This window comes from Cotesia glomerata, linkage group LG1 (assembly GCF_020080835.1).
Source record: "Cotesia glomerata isolate CgM1 linkage group LG1, MPM_Cglom_v2.3, whole genome shotgun sequence".
In the NCBI taxonomy this organism is placed as follows: Eukaryota; Metazoa; Arthropoda; class Insecta; order Hymenoptera; family Braconidae; genus Cotesia; species Cotesia glomerata.
The window spans coordinates 22998132-23020507 of NC_058158.1; positions in this window are offsets into that span (position 1 = coordinate 22998132).

Sequence of the window (22376 nt, forward strand, 5' to 3'; positions counted from 1 at the left end):
GAATTAAATAAGTTATCCGAATTAAAAGTTATTCATGGTAAAAGTATGCTTTTTTTGATTTAAAAATGTTTTATATGGTCGAATTTTTAAATTAATTGACCGAGTTTGGTTATCTTCGAGTTTGATTGAAGTGATCGTCCATGGAATAAGTAAGCTACGTTTCATTGAGATCCGTTCAGAACTATAGACACTTGGTAACAAGTCACGATCTACGTTGAAAAAAAACTAGTTAATAACGATAAATAACTGAAACGATAAATTAATGAAAATTCTCTCAGATTCTGTTATAGCGAAATATATGGTTAGTTTAACGTAATTAATACTGATAAGTAATCAGAAAAGCGTAAATCAAATTCATTCGTCATTACTGTTTCGAAACGATACGTGAAAGAAACATATTTATCAGGTACAAGCCCTATAAAAACTAATTGTATCCTTACTCGGATCACTTTATAAAATGTCATCTATTGTCAATATTGAAAAAAAGATAGAGAACTATAAAAGCATTGATAATAAATTCTTTTGAATTCCATTAGGGAATAATTATTCTTGGTTTGATAAAACTCCGATTCATTATCATAAAAGCAACTATCAAACTTATAGGTAATTACTCTTTCCGAACGATTCACAAAAGGCGAATATTTATATCAGGAACAAAGCGTATAAAAACCAATTATATCCTTACTCGGATCACCTTATAAACTTTTTCCATTGTCAATATTAGAAAAACAATAGAGAACTATAAAAGTTTTGCTAGCAAATTCTTTTAAATTCCATTAGGGAATAATTATTCTTGGTTTGATAAAACTCCGATTCATTTATCATAAAAGCAACTATCAAACTAATAGGCAATTACTGTTTCGAAACAATTCCCATAAGGCGTATATTTATCAAGAACAAATCCTATAAAAACTAATTGTATCCTCACTCGAATCATCTTATAAAATTTCGTTTATTTTAATGTGAGATAATACAATAGAAAACTACCTACATATCACTGGAAAAGTCTCATACTAAAAATTAGAAATTCATCTGCAATTACTACATCAAAATGATAGTCCTCACTTGAAGCTACTCAAGACATACAACTGTCTTTGCAAATAGATTATCATATTTCTTTATGGGTATTTTCGATAATAATTTCGTAGAAAACTACAATGCAAGTACCTATTCTGTACTGATTCAGCCTCGTAAGCTTCTATCAACAAAATCCATTCTCAATTCATAGCCACTTGGAAATATTGATAGAATTTAGTTGGTCTTACTCGTACCACATAAAATCCAATGAATTTATTGTTTTTTTCGTTTATCAGATAGTATTTGGAATTCCTATTTCAAAAACACAATATTTAACAATAACTTCCAATCAATCATTGTTTTTTATTTGGATCTATGTGGGTCTTTCCGCAGGGATAGTTTCCCGAACTAGCAGTTCTGCCTCCTCAGGGCTGTCTACTACTATCGTGGCTGCGACGTCGTCAGCAAAGCCCGTGAGCTTTACTTGTTTTGGCAACGGAATTTCTAGGAGCTCGTCGTAGTCTGCGTTCCTTAAGTCAGGTCCCATAATTGAACCTTGCGGAACGCCTGCTGTTATATCGTGTTCATGTGGACCTTCCGTCGTTTCTGTGATCAGCGTCCTTTCGTCAAGATAGTTATCGATAATTGACAGATTTTCTGGCTTTGTGTCAAATTTGTGCTCCAGGACATCTAAAATATCTCCCCAATTTACGCTGTTAAAAGCGTTTTTGACATCTAGTGTGAGGAGGAGACACACCCTTCGAGCTTTGAGGCTTCCAGACCATGCTTCTGTTACTGTCTTTATGATTTTTTGGATCGCGCCGACTGTCGATCGTCCTTTCCGAAAACCATGTTGGTTAGTGGCAAAGCCTTCGGTACGATCGATGTCGTTGCGAAGTCTTCCCTGTATGAGCTTCTCGAGCGGGTCATCCAGCAATGTCCAGCGTTCGGAGTGGTCTAAACGACGAAGGTGTTACAGGGTTTCCTTTACCTTTGTGTAAAAGGACCAATCTCTGCCGCTTCCAGACTGTGGGAAACGTGCCAGTTATCAGGCATGCATTATAGGCGTTCAGTAGTAAATCTGGATATTCCAGTTTTACGCGGGTTTTGAAATACCGTAAATTTTCGGTATTAATGCGTTTACCATAAATTTACCGTTATAATTCTGAAATAATACGGTATTTCTGTGGTCATTTTGGCCAGTTCATTTACTTGTAACGGGTAAAATTAGGGGAAAAGGGGTTTAGCCCCTTTTATTACGTAATAGCTTAAATTGAACCCGAGTCCAGTTTCTAGGATCCGAAAATCCTTGAGTGGACCACTAATAAACAATATCAATAAATCCCCGGCTCGAATTTAGAGCTCGCCGATGTCCAGGGTTGGAAAGGGGATTGTCTAAGTAAACAAACAAAACGTCAAAAATAGAAGACACAAAGAAATTATTTATTTTAATAGTAATTATTTAAACATCGAGGCGGAGTACCACCTTTACAAAATGGCAGACACTCATTCGTCCTCCGCGCTTTTTAGAAATTTTCTGTTTTACCGATCGATGATAGAACAGGAATCTGTTTACATGGGTTTCTAATTTCGATCAATTTCAACTTTACCGACTGTTGGCAATCTATTTTCCCGACCTTTGTAACGGGTGTTTTAGTTCCCGCTCATTTGGCCCTTAGTAAAATTTAACAACAACAATATATTCAACAATTGACTCTAAGATTTACCAGGGCGCCACCAGGATTATTTTCTCGGTTCCTGGAACCGGATACCAGAGCTGATTCTATTAATCTACAGGGAAGAGAGAGTTGGGGGAAGGTGGTTCTGAAAATGAATAAATTTTTATTTAACAACGGTACCAAAATTTATTAACAAAAGAATTTAACAACTCGTGCGCTTGCACGTACACACACTCACTTACAACTAACTCACTTAATGCTACAACTTATTACTACTCTCCTCAACTCCACGCTACCGCTTTGTCACCCCGCAAAGAGACTAATCGTATGCAAAGGCTCGTTAACTCAGCTCACGAAAGTAGTCGACCCAGTGACTAAACGTAGACCGATGTCCTCCCGTGAGCTTACAAAAAAATTTACTTAATCCCACAGTACCCTCTTATGGAGCGACTATACTGTGGTTTCTACCTTACTACCGCTGTACCCCACTTGGCGTCTATACAACGGCTTCTACGCCAGCGAAACACCTCGCAAAGAGACTAATCGTATGCGAAGGAACGCTGGTAGCACTCACCCACTCACAACCCACTCTTCTCCACACACACTGACTCTACTTTACTTTTGACTAATTAAAATTTTACAAAATTAACTCCAAAATTTACAACGTTAATTTTCACTAAAATTGTTCAGTCATTAGCTTACAATAAAACTCATGAATTATCCTCACGATTAATAAATTTACTTCTTAAAATTTCCGGCTTAAAACCGACGCTTCTTTTATTCCAAATTTAACACGAGCTTAACTCTGCGCATTAACTTAAATTCTTTCGAAGAACGTTCTTTATAAAATTAACTAAATTTTTACTCGGACGTAATCCACACAATAAATAGTTTTATAACAATTTCTACCGGAATAATGGTATTAAATTTTACTTATTATAATTTTCACAGGCTTCAATTTCAATATAAGATTCAACCGCGTGAAATTTCCGACTAGACAATTATTATTATTGTTATTGTCGACTGGATAATTAATTAACAACAATTTTATCTCGATTTAAAAATAAATTCCGAAAATCATCCGCGGTTATTTCAATTTCTAATTTCGTCGCAATTTTCTCAATACTTAATTTTCCAATAATAATTTTAGTCTTCCATAGTTCAATATATAAATAACCACGTGGAATTTTCCGATTTATAAATAATTAATAAAACAATTTGTCTCAATATAAAATAAATTCACGAAAAATTATCCACGGTTAATTCGATCTCAATTGCATCGAAGTTCAGTAGCCAATTCTCAATAAATTATTTTAAATAAATAATACTTTTTTTGTAACAAATAATATTAATAAATGATAATTCAATTGTTATAATTTATAATAATAGTCCAGTTGTTAATATTGTAAATTTACTGCGTCACAAAATTCTCAAGGAATTTGCGCGCTCAAAATGGACTCCGTTGTTCGTTACAGCGTACTAAGCTCGACCTCGGGTACCGAAGCTTGACCAGTCGTGAGTTGCTGATTGGAATAATTCTCGATGTTCAGAAATTAATTAAATTTGATTAATCAAAAGATGAATTTAATTTAGCCAATCTTAAGATGTTAATAATTATTAACTGGCCATTTCAATAATCTAATTACTCACGACTATTAACCCAGGAGGTCTAGAACATTCCTCGGGTATAAACCCCCAGGAGGAACGCTCCCAGCAATTAACGAATCAATTCAATCAAATAATTAATTATTATTGAGCAAAATTATTAAACAATTGAATTATCCAAACCTGAATAAATAAAATGAGAAGTAGTGTGTTTGATGAGCCGGGTATATGGCCCCAAGGCTCATCATTTCCAAAGTCCAATACCTGGTGTAAATTTGGTTGAAGAAACTCTATGGTTGATACTCGCTTCCTTCTTTGGACTTCTTGATGTTACTCGTTCCAACACTTTACTACTTCTCCGGACACCACGCATGGCTCGTCTATATAACGACCCCAAAATACCCCCTCCTGCTCTCTCTCTAGGCCCGAAGATTGATGCGCTCAAATGCTAGTCGAAAAGTTATCGATCTCTGGTGACTTATCGATTAAGGGTAATTTACCCTGTTACACTCCTCCTTACCAGACCGGCAGTTGGGTGTATCGATCTTCAGCCTCTCCAGGACCAAAAGAAAACAAAACTAACAAATGACGAGGTCCATTGAAACAAGTACGCGTCCTCCTCATGGCCCACCAGGCGCAGGTATTGGGTACATTGACGTAGCCGTGCGTTGGAACTTGTGACCTAAATAAACTCTGGAAGACACTGTCGACCTTGGTTTAACAGAGTTGTTTGCTGGAACTAAACTTGACTAGGAATAGCACCCTGGGACACCTCAGTACATGTCCGGGTATAACGCTTTGGACCTCCTGTCGACTCTGTAGACTCAAAAGAAAAAAATTTTAGACTTCTAGGTGATACTGGTACAGACCGCGTTGAAGTTGGACTGGGTTTTGGCTCAGATATGGGCTCAATTGATGACACAGCGTTGGTTGAAGCCTCCACTGACTTAAAAGACGTCTCCGACCCCGCCTCGTTCGAACAGTTTGGACACTTCTGGTCATCAGCTCCGTGAGCTCGAGATAGCATCTCAGCCTCCCCCTCACCAAACTGCAGCTAGGTGCTCCTACTGTAGTTGTAAATCTAGTTTTTATACCACGGAGCTGACAATTGAGACAAAATTGCATTGCTCTGTGTCTTTTCCGGATTTTTCATAAACTAGATGACACCGAGATCGGTATCTCGTACACCTGAATTTCACCACGAAGTCCATCCCCAGGACCAAGGAATAACCTAGGTCGGGTAAAATACAAAATAAAGGTTCTCCAGCTGTCTGACTCGAATTATGAAAGGTGCTCCACTCTTACTTTTATCATCAGAGTGATTAACAAGAAGCACTCCTTCTTGGTCAGATACTCTTGTAGATCACCAACAACCAAATGTTTGAATATCTTCGTACCCTCTCCTATTTGATAAAAGATCTCTCACTATCTCTATCTAGTGTCTGTTGGAGCGTTAATAGTACAATGATGTTTACGAAGACATGTTGATGGTCGGTGAATCTACTTGTTGACTCTTTGCTGGTACACACTGGGTTTTCAACTTCTAATTCTCACTCAGGAACAGATGCTTGTTCTGTTTCTGAGATTACTCCAGAATTTGTTCGAATAAAAATATCCAATATCTCAATAGTTTAATTGAAAGGCCCAATGATGATTTCCAGTTACGTAAAACTACTCAGGGACAGATGCTTGTTCTGTTTCTGAGTTTTTTTGAATTTTGTTCTGGTGAAAAATATACACGATTCCAATATTCTAATTGAAAGACCCAGTGATGGGTTTTGTCATAGGATACTTACTTTCAACACCTCCTCTGTACAGAGTGGTTCAACAAATCGCTATGCGATGATCACTTTTATTTTTTTCAGTTTTTTTTTTTTTTTTTTTTTTTTATTTTTTGTAACAAAATTAACCATGTAACCAAAAAAAAAAAAAAGATTTTTCCGAACTAGACAAAGGCCCTGACGTCACTAACCTCGGTAGCGTCGTGTAAAATTTTGTTCGAGTAACTTTTCGACTTTACTGCGTAGAAAAATTTCTATTGCAAGGTGTTAATTTTTACCGAGTTTTATTTGGTAATTATTATTATCGATAATCCCCTGAGTAGCTGTGACTCGTAGAAAAATCTACCACAAGCTACTGGGTATACTTTCTTTGTTGTAGATAATTTTAATCCCCTGAATAGCTGTGACTCATAGTTAATACTACCACAGCTATTGGGTATGTTGTCTTTGTTAATGTAAATTTTTAATCCCCTGAATAGCTGTGACACGTAGGCTATGCTACCACAAGCTATTGGGTATTGATGACACTTCCGGTTTAATTATAAATTTCAATAGAATTAAGAAGAAGATAAATACTTAAAAAATATTTTTTGATAAAATTCAATAAACTTAAGTTTCACTATACTCTAAACTCAAGTAACTTTTTCCCCAAACTAAAAATAGCTAATGACTGATATTATTTATTTAATTTTTAAATATTAAATAAAAATTTATTTATTTCCGGCCTTCCTTCTCTCTCATGGGTTTTTTCGAATTGGGCGCCAGTGTAACGGGTGTAAAATCCCCAGGAGGAATTGTTCACAAGCTAACAAATTAAATTGATTAAAATAATTAATTATTATTGAGCAAAATTATTAAACAATTGAATTATCCAAACTTGAATAAATAAAATGAGAAGTAGTGTGTTTGATGAGCCGGGTATATGGCCCCAAGGCTCATCATTTCCAAAGTCCAATACCTGGTGTAAATTTGGTTGAAGAAACTCTATGGTTGATACTCGCTTCCTTTTTTGGACTTCTTGATGTTACTCGTTCCAACACTTTACTACTTCTCCGGACACCACGCATGGCTCGTCTATATAACGACCCCAAAATACCCCCTTCTGCTCTCTCTCTAGGCCCGAAGATTGATGCGCTCAAATGCTAGTCGAAAAGTTATCGATCTCTGGTGACTTATCGATTAAGGGTAATTTACCCTGTTACACCTTTTAATAAGATAAATTCTGCTTTACCGGCCGTCCGGTATTTCCAAAAATCGCGGTCTCCAGTTCGCGGCACTAATGGGTCAATTCCCTACTCGGGATTCCCCGGAAAAACGAGAGGATAGCCTCCAACTCCCTTCTCCTGCGGTGCTGCCACCCAGGTCCCCAACATCGAGGTGTCTAGCCGTACTTCCTCGACCTCTTACTCGTAATCCCCCCCGGATCGAGAGGATAGCCTCCAGCTCGATCCCTCCTACTCGAATATGATCACCTGCCGCACCCTGACAGAAGGTCGGAGTACATATTACCCCCAAGAGATGAGCTCCACTTACTTTGGTACAGCCGTACTCTGGGTAACTGAGTTCCTTGTCGTTTTCCCCTTCTGGATAGCCTCCACAGAGAAAATCGTCTCGGTGGTACTGGTTCAGTTTTCTGCGATAAATTTGGGACTATAACATTTCCCAAACGGTTCTCTCCCAGCGTAAATTTCTCGCCATCTATCGCCGGGTTTCGAAGCTCGGAAAACGCCAAATAATTTTAAGTTTTAGTTTTCGAAATTAATTGTCAATAATTAATTTTGCATAAAATTATTTTCCTCACTAAAATTTGCTCGGGACTTAAGAATAATTTTGGCGTGTTTTCAGCCGTCCTACGGCGCAGTAAAATAATTTACACGGCGTTCTCCAGTCCAAATCTTACGAGTTTGGTTTCTCCAAAATTCGAGCCTATCCTGGCGGACATTTAGCGCATACCAAAATTATAAATAAATAATAATTACATAACAATAATCGTAACAACAATCCTCGTTATGCCCAAAAAGACGGTATGCGCGGGGCAAAATAAATTTCCCTCGTCGGGTTTCATTGGCAAAATTCCAATTTCGAGGTAGGTGTATACCTATATATGGTTTTAAGTTAACCATGTAAAAATAATAACAAAAAGATATAAATAAACAATTAATTTCGGCTCTTTAATGCCCTCCCGCGCCGGTTCAGCCGGCACAACATACGGTTCGCGGGGTGTGTCACACACATAATACAACACTAAACAAAACACACTATTAACAAAATTAAACAAAGTAATCAAGAACAATAATATTAATAAACAAAAAGAAGAAATTATTTTTTTTTTTGAGATGAATTTCGGTTCCTGGGGTCGCCATCTCGGTGTCGGTAATCCCTACGTTGCATACTATAGTTATACAGCATTTCTACCGTACTTTTGCTGCAAAGTTCAGAAATAATACGATAAAATTACCGTAAAACTCTAGAACTTTTACCGTAAAAAATATGTGTATTAACTATAATATTACGATAATTTTACAATAATAAAATCGTATTTCTACGGTAAAAATACCAAAGATATACTGCAATTTTGCCGCGTTTATACTGATATAATTAAAGATATAATGCTTTCTACCGTAAGATGGACGGTTGTGTTTATTACTCGGTGAGTCTTATTAGGTGACTGAGTAAATAGATACGGATAGTGTCTCTGATAGATCAACTGGTAGAGCCTTCGACGCGTAACTAGATCATCCGGGTTCGAATCCAGGTCTGGGCTAAAAATGATAATAATAATAATAACGGAGAAATTAATTTATCAACCTCTTAAAAATTATTCATGATAATTTATAATATTGTAAAGAAAAATTTTAAGCTATTGAAAAATAGTAGTAAAGCAGCATATTTTTGGTATTTTAACGGTAATAGAAAGTAGGGATCTTCTTTTCCGGTTTTTTGCTGCAATAGTGCCGCAGATATACAGTAAATATGCGGTACGTTTACGGTTTGAATGCTGTTCATATACCGTAATTTTTCTATTGTATTGCCGTAAATACTCTGAATTTATTTCGTAATTTTTTCGTAATAATTCAACAAAAAAACTGGCTAAAATAACTGAAGTATTACGGTAAAAATACAGCATTTATATCGTATAAATACCGAATCTTTACGGCATTTCCAAAACCGTGAGGGTCTACAAATAATTAGATCTGCATGATCAGAGATGTGATAAAAATTTTTCTTTGACGAAATTATTTTGCAAAATTATTTTCATCATTACGTTTAAATAATTCTGAAATAAAAAATTTTTTACATTTCCTATGGGATGTTTTGGTCTGCTCTGCTCCTGCCTAATATTAAAATAATTACTTATTTTATTATTTAAATAAATTTGATGTAATAATGAAATTCGGTAAAATAAATAAATTAAGGGCCAGTTTTTCAATCCGAGATAAAATTTTATCTAGGATAAAATTATTATTGCCAGTATATCTATAAACATGAAATATATAGATATATTTTGGCATAGGATAAAATTTTATCTCGGTTTTAAAAACTGGCCCTAAGACTATCAAAATATAAAATTATAAAATATAAAATTAATTTTCATATTATATTTATGATAAACTGATTTGATACGTTATGTATTTCATAGAATTATTGTCACATAAGATAGCAGCACAGCAGACGGGAACTTCAAGGCGCACGGATATTACCAAAGTTAAGCAGCATTGAGCATGGTTAGTAGGTGGATGGGTAACCGCTGATGTTACAGCCGTAAAATTATATGTAAAAACTTTTTTTTGTATTTTAATTTATTATAGAGAATTGCGTATGACTCTATCAAGTGCTATACCCGGGGAAAAATGATCAGACACGAACAGGCATGAGGCTTCAGACCTGATCAGACATGACAAAAATGACCATGCCCAAATGAACAGGCATGAATTGACCTGATCAGGCCTGATCAGACATGGTCAGGTCTGAAAGCCCATTGTTACTTTTAATTAATTATTTTGCTTAATTTTATGGATATAGTACTTGATAGAGTACTATGTCTAATTTCAGGCCTGATTATACATGAACAGGCATTATCAGGTCTAATTTCAGGCCTGATCATACATGAACAGACATGGCCAGGTCTGATAGTTTTTTCCCGGGTTAAACTAGGACTTTTTGAAACATGAAATTTAGACCATGTCTATTAAGGTTGTTCGGATACTAATGCACTTGTGAATATCAAAAGCTAATTTTTTGATATGTTATGAATTGCTATCTCATACATCTAAATTAATTTTTTGGATTAGATCTGACGAAGGGTTATCCTTTAATAAATTATTAAAAAATTGAAATTTAACATGTAGCCTATAGAGACTATTGGCGGATTGCACATATATCGATTTATTTGACTACCTCATAGGAAGATTAAAAAACAAAAAACTGGTATTTCAGTCAATCAACTTTCGTAGAATACGTTGAAAATAAAATGAAAATTTTCTGACGAAGGCTTTTAAAGATATTTTAATGCAAAAGATGAGAAATTCACGAAAATTTCAGGCCGACATATTTAAAAATGAATAAACCACGTGATTCAGCGCAGTGTGGCAACATCGCACAGAACAGAACGCGCGAATTTGGAATTTTAATAATTCCTGTGTATATTTATGGGCTATGTTTTTCAACTTAACTCTACACAGCTGGATAAATATAAACAGCTGTTAAGCGCGGTGTTGCCAGGTCTGAGTTTTGTGAAAAAATACTTGAGTCAAACGTTGACTATTTATTGTTTTTGTTAATTAAATTATTTAATTATTTTAGTTAATAATGTAAGGTAACGGTTAAATTATAGTAATGAATTTTCGTATTCAAATTTTTAATTTTAATGAAAAAAAAAATTTAGATTCTATTATGACTTACGGGGTACTGTCCGTGCAACCTTAATTTTCAATAACATTTACTAAAAATTTCCTTACAACCAGCGTCTCTTTAGCAGCGGGAAAAAAGTTATTGTAAGGTTTCCAAAACTTAACATTACATGTAGTAATTCGGTCAACGGACTAAGAATTTTACATACAGGTTATTTTTGCTGATTACATAACTTATAAATTGTTCTTATTGTGGGATCGCGGGAATGTAACTGATTAAAATGAATGCATTTTCTGAACACTGGGCATGTGAAAAATAAATTTGGCTACTTATTTAAATAGAATTCGTAAAAAACATGTTAAATTTATTTTCTATGAGAAATTGATGTCACTGAGAAAATTTTAAATATCAAAAAAACTCTTCGCACTTGAAGCTAGACAGATTTCAACTTTACTTATGAGACTTGCAATAACTTTAACTAAAACTTTCAATACTCATTTGGAATCTGTGCAAATCGAAACAATACTCTAATTAAATTTCAAGGCTAGATCTGAAAATGTAATTCTATAAAGCACTCAGCGAAGCGATTAAAATTTAAACGATAAAAATTTTAATACTTTATTTGGTAATTATAATTTTTGAGTCAGTATAGTTTATTAACTGTAAAGATTTATAATAATTTTAGAAAAAAGTTTTATGAAAAAAGTTAATTAATATGATTTAGATTTAAATACTCAAAAAAATATCAATATATGATATTAGTTAATCACAACAGTCAAAATGAGTTAAAATTATTGAAAAACAGTCAATTAGTATTGGTCCACCGACAATTGGTCCCACGACACTTCACCCCCGATTGTGTCACTGACTTGTCTATACGACAAATTTAACTACAAATTAATATTTGTTATTTACCGTAAGATGGACGGTGGTGCTTACTCAAGTCAGGTCTTAATAGGTTACTGAATGGTAGTTACGAACAGTGTCTCGTATAGCTTAACTGGTAGAGCCTTTGGCGCGTAACCGAACGATCCGGGTTCGAGTCCCGGTCCGGGCTGTCCGAATTATATTTTTTCAGTTACCAAAAAATTTCTACTAAGTAAAAAAAGGTCCCCTCTTCCCCCCTTTATCATTTATTCACCCAATTCCCAAATTTGTCGCGGACATTATGACGCTGACACAACATCGCGGGATGAGTTGTCCTGGGATCAATTATCGGTCGACCATTAGTATTAGATATTGTCATTTCGTTCTTCTTAATCTTATAATTTACAATGTACCTATTTGAATTTGTGTATTAAAAAAAAATTAATTTAAATCTTACATCACAATTGGTGAGTTTATCTATATATATTAGGGTGCTTCATTTGAGACGACTATTTTTTTTTTCTCACTCCATTGACGAAATATTGTTCTGAATATAGAAAAAAAAAATTAGGAAAACGGTTGACCCTAAAGGCCATCCCTGCAACTTCCCGCTAACTCCATACCTAAACGCTCAACATTTCACTTATTTTGTTTTTGAGCTCTTCGAGCTCAAAAGTCTGATAGAAGTTTGATAAAACACGATTTTTTGAATTTTCAAACCGCAATAACTTTTGAATAAATGAACCGATTTTTACGCGGTTGGTGGCATTCGACGCAGTTTTTAAAACCTCATAACTGATTTTGAAGTTTAAATCGATAACAAGGAATTTCGAAGTAATTCCAAAAAAACACTTTTTTTTTTTAATTTTTCGTTTTCGATAACTCTCAAACGAATTAACCGACTTTGACGGGACTAGTGGCAATCGACGTGGTTTTTTAAACTTAAGAGCGGAATAGTTTTTGGAATTGATCGGTGCAACCGTTTAAAAGTTATTCCAAAAAAACATTTTTTGAAAATTTTATTTTTGAGATTTCTGAAAATCTAGCGAACCGAATTGATTCAAATCTTTACGAAATTTAATGGCAATGATACTCTTTGGATCGTCACCTATTTTGATCCGATCGGTCAAGCCGTTCGAAAGTTATAAGAAGTTTACACACACACACACACACACACACACACACACACACACACACACACACACACACACACACACACACACACACACATACACACATACACATATACAGCCGCACGGACGCCATTGCGGGAATAGTCAGGAAAGCTTCCTGTGACCTTAAAACGTCGAGATCTGATGAAAACTCAATTTTCGCAAAACGGCCATTCCTGGAACTTCCCGCTAATTCCATTCCTGGGCGCTTAAAATTGTACTTATGACATTTTTGAGATTTTTGAGCTCAAAATATAATTTATGTGATATTTTGAGCTCACTGAGTTCAAAGAAATAATATTTCTATGCATTTGAGCTCTCCCAGCTCAAAAGTTTGATAGAAGTTTCATAGACACTATTTTTGGAATTTTCAAACCGCAATAACTTTTGAATGGATCAACCAATTTTCAAGCGGTTGGTGGCATTCGATGCAGTTTTATCATCCTCATAAGTTATTTTCAGATTTTAATTGATAGAACCAAAAATTTCGGAGTAATCTCGAAAAAATACTTTTTTCGGTTTTCTTTCGTTCATGATATCTCTCGAACGAATCAACCGATTTCGACCAGCTTGGTGGCGATCGACGTGGTTTTTCAAGCTTAAGAGCGGATTGAAGTTGATCGATAAAGCCCCTTAAAAGTTATTCCAAAAAAACCACTTTCAAAAAATATTTTTTTCTTATTTTTTTTGAGATTTTTCAAAATTTCTCAAAATCTATCGGTCCGAATCGGTTCAAATTCACAGGAAATCTAAGTTTAGGAAACTCTTTAGAACGCCGTTTAGTAGATTCCGATCGGTTTAGTCGATCAAAAGTTATAAGCGAGTCACATAGTCACACACACACACACACACACACACACACACACACACACACACACACACACACACACACACACACACACACACACACACACACACACACACCTGCGGCAGAGGAGAAACTGCTACCAGTCGCGTCCCCACAAGCGGATAGGGGAACGCTCTCTGTCCTTAGAGGATGCTTATTTACTATAGTTGATAAGGGCAGGGGGTAGGAGCCAAATTAAATACGCTCCCGCGGACAAAACTCCCCTTCGATTATGAAGGGTCGGTCACAACACCTGACCAATGGGTCACGTACGCAAGCGGATATAGTGACGCTGCTCGAAAGAGATGTGCGATATGATCCGTATAGCGCGGCGTATGTGGTAACTCCCGGCATCAACGTGCCGCTCCCACGGGAGCAAGAGGAAGCCGATGAAGGAAGAAGGTGCAGGGTCGAAGCGGTTGAAACTTCCCGCCTCAATGGCCACAAGCTCTTATGGCAATGGGGGTAGCTATAGGAGTGATCACCCCTCCACTTCCTGAGGCATCGCGTTCGGAGACGACCTTCTGCTTTGGAGTATCATAGAATTTATGGATCAAATAAACAATCAAGAGAAGATGGACGCGAAGAAGAAACTGATGAGGATTCTATCAGTTCCAAAAGAAGAAAGAGTTCAGGGCAAAGGAAGGAATGCCCTCAAAGAGGTAATGGACAAAGGCGCTGGAATTACCAAGGAGCAAACGTGGGACATCCTAGGCAAGCTACTATAATTCATCAAAGGATAGAAGCTGTTGTTGATCCACTCTTATCAGACAACCAGTATGGATTCCGGAAAGGACGAGCAACCCTTGATACAATCAACCTGGTCGTCAATACAGCCAAGGAGGCAATCGCCGGGAAGAGATGGAAAGGTGGTATGAAAAAGTATTGTTTGGTAGCTGCTTTGAACATCAAGAATGCTTTTAACTCCGCCAACTGGGACTGCATTATGCGAGCTCTCGAAGACAAAAAAGTACTAGAATACCTGCTTCGAATGGTAGCAAGCTACTTTTCGAATAGGGTCCTGAAGTATGACACGAAAAACGGTCCGAAGGAGTACGATATCACTGGAGGAGTACCACAAGGCTCAGTTCTTGGACCACTCCTGTGGAACATCATGTACGATGGACTCCTGAGAATCGCGTTGCCATCAGAGGTCAAGTTAGTTGCATATGCCGATGATGTAGCTGTAGTGATAGTCGCGAAACATCTGGAAGAGATAAATCTGGCCTTTGACATTACATTCGGCCGCATCAACCTATGGATGAATATGATGAATTTGGAGCTGGCCAAGCATAAAACTGAAGCAGTGCTTATCACTAGCAGGAAAGCAGTAGAAACAATCAAACTAGAAATCGGAGAACATGAAATTACATCACAACCATTCATCCGATACCTGGGAGTGATGCTCGATGCCCGACTGAACTTTAAACAGCAAGTCGAACATGTGAGTACTAAAGCATCAGCAGTGGTAGCTAGTCTATCACGACTAATGCCGAACGTCGGAGGTCCAAAGCAGAGCAGAAGACTATTATTATCATCTGTGGTCACATCAGTGCTCACGTACGGAATATCCATTTGGGCTGACGCATTAGAATTACAAGAAGCATGGAGAAAAGCTGGACCAGTATACCGTTTGAGTGCCTTAAGAGTAGCTTGCGCTTTCCGAACAATATCTGAGGAAGCAGTGTGCGTCATTTCTGGAACTCTGCCCCTCAGAGTCCTAGCTGAAGAAAGACGAAACCTATACCAACGGAAAAGGTCAACCACACTTAGCCACGAAGAACTCAGAACAGAAGAACGATATCGCAGCATCGTACGATGGCAATTGCAGTGGGATGCCGCAGGAAAAGGTAGATGGACTTATCGTCTTATACCAAAGATCGACGTTTGGATGAACCGGAGCCACAGTCAAGTCAACTATTACTTGACGCAGTTGTTGTCAGGACATGGTTGCTTCCGAGAGTATCTACACCGCTTCAAGCACGGCAACTTTCCGGAGTGCCCGTCCTGCCCAGGAGTTGCTGAAGATGCAGAGCACGTTTTCTTTGTGTGCCCACGTTTTGACCCTCAGCGAGATGAGTTAGAGAATTGTTTGAACAAGAAAGTCCAACCAGAGACGTTAGTAGAAGCAATGTTGTCGAGTGAAGCTGCCTGGAACGCCACAAGCACTTTCGCCACAGAAGTTCTTACCGAACTGCGTTCCATTGAGAGAAAAAGATCCAAAGTCAGAGTTTAGAAGGAAGGTAGAAACAACACCTTAGCCACAAGAAGGAAGAGCGGCAGCTAATTCCTCCCCCTGCGATGTAATGCCTACACGGCGGTTTCCATAGGGGATAAGAGGATAGAAGAAAAGAAGTTTAGGGTTTAGTGAGTATGGGCGCTAGTGTCAAGTATTTGCATGACACTGCGTCGAGTCTCACATATCCAGGCGAAACATCTATGCCTGGAATCCGTAAAAAGGATTCTCCCCTCTTAGATAAAAAAAAAAAAAAAAAAAAAAAAAACACACACACACAGACATAGTGACAACATCGCGGGGGTAGTCAGGGAAGCTTCCTATGACCTTAAAACGTCGAGATCTGATGAAAACTCGATTTTTGCAAAACAGGGTGAAAACAATAACTTCCCGATTTTCTTAGCGGAAAGTTAAAAATTCTCACCAAAGGATAGTTCTTAATTTCAATTTTAAGTACTCGCTGAATGAATTTAAAGTTTTCCCATATAATTAACCCGTTAAAATAATTTTTTTTGCTTAAATTATCTATACCATAACGACATTTCATGATATTCATTTAACCATGGGTGGAAGTTGTAGAGGGATCCTTCCTCTTTAAAAGCTCTGAAAGCTTATTCCCAATTTATGAGCTACCTCGCCAGTAAAAAATTGTATATTCGATTTTTGCTCAAAAGTCGTGATTTTTTTATTTTTTCTCCTAAACTATTGATCTGACACCAAAATTACAAAGGACCTTTTTTGTAAAGAATTCAATTTTCTATAAGATAGATTGATAGCTGAACCCTTTCAATGAATTGCCTCTGAGATAAATTTAATTAATTTATTTGTAATTACAAGAAAACAATAAATGACACTATTTTATCGTAATTTTTATACTTTTTAATAAAACAACAGTTGATAAAAAAAATTATAACATTGTATATTTTTATAATCAACCATTGTGATATCGTTATAATGCCTAAATTTCTAAAATTTTGAATCATCTTACAAATATTCTAATAAATATAGTTGTTACATAGAATATATCCAAAATATATGATCATACATAACTCCGGCGCACAAAAAAAGTGGGATGTACTTTGGATCGGACCTACACGGAAAAAAAATATTGTTAAAATAAGGATACGTATCGTTATTTTGACTGTACGCCGTATAGTCATTTTTTTTAGAGATATACGCTGTATAGCCAATTCAGCTATACAGCGGATCATCAAAATGACGATCCATATCATTATTTTAGCGTTACATTTAGTTAATTCAACTATACAGATCCTCACGTTAACGAAAAAGTTGCTTGTTTTGACGAAACTACATATATTTACAAGAGCTATTCCCTGTATGCTTTTAAGTCAAACAAATAAATCCTTAAATCAGAAATCCGGATTGTTATTTCAAGGAAACGTCGTTTGAGGATACGTTGGATAGTCATTTTAACAATATTTTTTTTCCGTGTACCTATCGAAATGAATATTGACCCACTGAATCCGAATTTCCAGTCCGTTTGACGCGAGCACCCTCCAATATTGAGCATAATGCGAAAAACGCCAAAAAATTGCATAAAACTGCAGTCACAGCCCAGTGCCTCGTTAACGTTTTAAAATTAAAAAAATCTCAAAAAACCAAAAAAATCGGGAAAATTGCAGTTACAAATATGAAAAAAAAAAATCTATAAAACATGATCAAATACTCTTATATTTTTTCACGCATGAAATACAAGAGATAATAATAAACGGAAGAGAAATTTACTGCGTAGATCGTTTGAGAACAAAAGAGTTCGATACCAATGAAGAACAGTTTGAAATTCGAGAAAACCGTTTTCTTAATTCTAGTTATATGTCATTTTTTATAGATATTAAAATTTTTTAAATTTTCAGATTCTTAATTTGTATTTTATGCGTGAAAAAATACAAAAAAAGTATTTAATCATGTTTTATAGATTTTTTCTCATATTTATAGCTGCAATTTTCCCGATTTTTTTGGTTTTTTGAGATTCTTTTAAATTTTAAAACGTTAACGGTGCAAGAAAACTTCAGATTCAAATTCAGTGGAACAACATACATGAAAATCATACTCAATCTGAGTCCAAAAAATTTTTATCTCGATAACTTCAATTTTTCATGATTTATTGCAACTTTTTTGGGTTTTTCGTTTTTTTTTTTTTTCAAATTTGTTCGGCTCACCAGGCTAATTAACGTTCAGATTTAGGTTCATTAAATTGGAATACATAAAAATCATACTTGATCCGGGTCCACAAGAATTTTTTCATGGCTGTGACTGCAGTTTTATGCAATTTTTTGGAGTTTTTTGCATTATGCTCAAAATTGGAGGGTAACCGGGTCAAACGGACTTCAAATTCGGATTCAGTGGGTCAATATTCATTTCGATAGGTAGGTCCGATCCAAAGTACATACCACTTTTTTTTTGTGTGCCGGAGTTATGTATGATCATATATTTTGGATATATTCTATGTAACAACTATATTTGAGGAGTTGAGTTTCAAAAGGGTATCTTTTCATTTTTGATTAATCGAGACAAAAAACTGGTTATCTTCAATTATAAATATTTTTATTGAACTTTTTTAATTTAGCTATAAAGCGCTATCGGTTATGAAGTTTAAATTCGATTTTCATTAAGAAATCTTTATAATTCTCGAAATAATTAATATTTAATAGTTCAAAAAACTGCTCTTTTAAAATATGAAAAGATATCTTTTTGAAAATCAGCTCCTCATTTATTATAATATTTGTAAGATGATTCAAAATTTTAGAAATTTAGGTATTATAACGATATCACAATGGTTGATTATAAAAATATACAATGTTATAATTTTTTTTATCAACTGTTATTTTATTAAAAAGTATAAAAAATACGATAAAATAGTGTCATTTATTGTTTTCGTAATTAATTAAATTTATCTCAGAGGCAATTCATTGAAAGGTTTCAGCTATCAATCTATCTTATAGAAAATTGAATTCTTTACAAAAAAGGTTCTCTGTAATTTTGGTGTCAGATCAATAGTTTTGGAGAAAAAATAAAAAAATCACGACTTTTGAGCAAAAATCGAATATACAATTTTTTACTGGCGAGGTAGCGCATAAATTGGGAATAAGCTGTCAGAGCTTTTAAAGAGGAAGGATCCCTCTACAACTTCCACCCATGGTCAAATGAATATCATGAAATGTCGCTATGCTATAGATAATTTAAGCAAAAAATTATTTTAACGGGTTAATTATATGGGAAAAATTAAAATTCATTCAGCGAGTACTTAAAATTGAAATTAAGAACTTTCCTTTGGTGAGAATTTTTTTTTCTATTTTCAGAACAATATTTCGTCAATGGAGTGAGAAAAAACAAATAGCCGTCTCAAATGAAGCACCCTAATATATATATATATATATATATATGTATATATATATATATATATCTATATATATATAAGCGAAATACCACTCACTCATCACGAGATCTCCGAAACTATTCGCCCGATTGACTTGAAATTTAGCATAGTTACTCCATTCGTGATGTAGACGCTCACTAAGAACGGATTTTACGCAATTCCTAGCCAAAATGAATTTTTCGTCTACCATCACATATGCCCTCCCCTCCCCTCCCTCTCATTCTTCCCCTCCCCTCCCGTGCCTTCTTCCCCCTTCCCTATATCTCTCTCTCTTTTTTTTTTTTAGAAAATGTCATTTTGATTCGCCAATCTAAGAAACCTATCAAGTGGCACCCATAAATTATAAAACTCACCTCCCCCCGCAACCACCCACGCTAATCAACTGTTGCCATGGATACCATTGCCATGGTTACCGTTGCCATGATTACCGTTGCCATGGTTACCGTTGCCATGGTTACCGTTGCCATGGTTACCGTTGCCATGGTTACCGTTGCCATGGTTACCGTTGCTATGGTTACCGTTGCTATGGTTACCGTTGCTATAACAACTGTTAAAATAAATAAATTGTAATAACAAATTCGGTTGTAAATTAAATTCAGAGGAATGATTAGAATAAAAGTAGAAAGTTACTAAATATTAATATTCTATACAATTATTATTCAACAGTATTATTCTATACAATGTTAGGCAAATACATCGATTTTTATCGATTGACTGTTGGGACAGTAGGAATTCATAATCATACGTTTTTTAAGAAAGAATAGCTAAATCATTAATAACTGAAATAACTTATATGTATTGGAATAATCATGAAGGATGAACTCGATTATATCATAACACAGATAAATTAAACATAAATATTATCAAGTTGATATTGTTAAATGATTATACTGATTTTAATGATTAAAATTAAAATGGTAAATTGTGTCTGATGCGTCTTCTCTAAAATTTTACAACGATATCGTTAAATTATTATAAAAAACGGTCGATTTAAGATAATTTCTAATAAAATGAGTAATCTATATATATATAAGCGAAATACCACTCACTCATCACGAGATCTCCGAAACTATTCGCCCGATTGACTTGAAATTTAGCATAGTTACTCCATTCGTGATGTAGACGCTCACTAAGAACGGATTTTACGCAATTCCTAGCCAAAATGAATTTTTCGTCTACCATCACATATGCCCTCCCCTCCCCTCCCTCTCATTCTTCTCCTCCCCTCCCGTGCCCTATAATCTTTCCCCTTCCCTATATCTCTCTCTTTTTTTGGGAGCGAAATATCATTTTGACCCTCTAATCTAAGAAACCATCAGTGGCACCCGTAAATTATCGAACTCAACCCCCCTACAACCACCCACGCTAATCAACCGTTGCCATGGTTACCATTGTCATGGTTATCGTTGCCATGGTTACCGTTGCTATGGTTACCGTTGCCGTGGTTACCGTTGCCATGGTTACCGTTACCATGGTTGCCGTTACCATGGTTACCGTTATCATGGTTACCGTTGCTATAATAACTGTCAAAATGATTGATTTTAAATTTTATCGATTGACTGTTGGGACAGTAGGAATTCATAATCATACGTTTTTTAAGAAAGAATAGCTAAATCATTAATAACTTATATGTATTGGAATAATCATGAAGGATGAACTCGATTATATCATAACACAGATAAATTAAACATAAATATTATCAAGTTGATATTGTTAAATGATTATACTGATTTTAATGATTAAAATTAAAATGGTAAATTGTGTCTGATGCGTCTTCTCTAAAATTTTACAACGATATCGTTAAATTATTATAAACAACGGTCGATTTAAGATAATTTCTAATAAAATGAGTAATAATAAATATATTTTTTAATACCACTTAATTTGTTATGAATTTATTAATAACTAGCTGATACCCGCCCGCTTCGATAGGAATACAATAAATTTTTATGGTGTAACCTAGATGAAAAATATAAACAAAATGGTTAATTTCAAAAAGATAATGAATATAAATTTTGAATTAGAGAAAAGTGATTGTTTGTGATGACCGGTGTTAGCGAGTATTAAATATATGAGAAAAGTATTTTATTATTAACATTTTTTAAAATTAAAAATTATTGACATTTTGAAAATTAAATAATACTATGAAGCGGAAAAGAATAGGAGTTACGGATAATTATTACGTGAATCGTTCCAACATTCACGTAACAGAATAATTGGAGGAGGAAGAGATTGAGAAAGAAATAGGAAGGACCTTCTTAATAAGAGTTTACAGAATATGCGAGAAAAAATTCAGATAGCTCGGACAGGGATTCGAACCCAGAACCTTCCGGTGACATGTCGGCTACTCTACCATTTGACCTATCCGGTCTAGACTAAATGTTTAGGATAACATTATTATAATGGGAACGCATCTCACTACACAGTACGTCATGGGTGATGCGGAAATCTGTCTAATGACAGATTTACTGACTAACTGACCCATTGATTGATTGATTATTAATAATAAAATACTTTTCTCATATATTTAATACTCGCTAACACCGGTTATCATAAACAATCACTTTTCTCTAATTCAAAATTTATATTAATTATCTTTTTGAAATTAATCATTTTGTTTATATTTTTCATCTAGGTTACAACATAAAATTTTATTGTATGCCCAGCGAAGCGGGCGGGTATCAGCTATATATATATATATATATATTGTGAAGAAGGTATTATAAGGGGGAGGCGGAGGGGTGTGACGAGCGACGGCACCGCGGGCCTCATCGACGGACCGAGCAAGCTACCGCTACCGCGACCGCGTCGACTGCCCGTGCTACGGCATTTATGTATTTAGTTTTAGTTTTGTTTATAAGTGGAATTATTTTGTTAATTATTAATTATTGTTGGTTATTATTATTTTTATTTGTTATTAATTA